This window comes from Wasmannia auropunctata, unplaced genomic scaffold, assembly GCF_000956235.1.
Source record: "Wasmannia auropunctata unplaced genomic scaffold, wasmannia.A_1.0 LD336116.1, whole genome shotgun sequence".
Taxonomy (NCBI): Eukaryota; Metazoa; Arthropoda; class Insecta; order Hymenoptera; family Formicidae; genus Wasmannia; species Wasmannia auropunctata.
In genome coordinates this window covers 3,615,171-3,615,613 of record NW_012026774.1, presented here as the reverse complement: position 1 = coordinate 3,615,613, position 443 = coordinate 3,615,171, and positions in this window count along the sequence as shown.

Here is a 443-nt window from a genome sequence, read left to right as displayed (position 1 = left end):
ATGCCGGAAGAGAGGCTGATATTTGCCTTGTATATCGGTTGGGGCATTCTTATAACAACTTTCGCAGATCTTATAAAAATCTCGGGAGTGTTGATATATCTCCCGTCCATTCGATGCAGTGATGCATCGAAGCGTCGTCAGATATCTATAGATAATCCATTTCCGTTCGGCGCGTGCCACGTCGTTCCGTAATTCGGCAAGCTGGCGGAGGTGTTGGGACGCTGACATCTCGTATATATACTGTAATCGATGATCAAGTAATTAAGCTCCCCATTTTTTTATTTAATTTTATATATATATACAGGTTGTCCCGTAATGACCGGACTAACGCTTAAGGGTAGATTCCTGAGATCATTTTAAGACAAAAGTTCCAATACCAAAATGTTGAGACTATAATAGTTTTTGAATTATAAGTGTTTAAAGTTAACTAATCAGATCGTCTA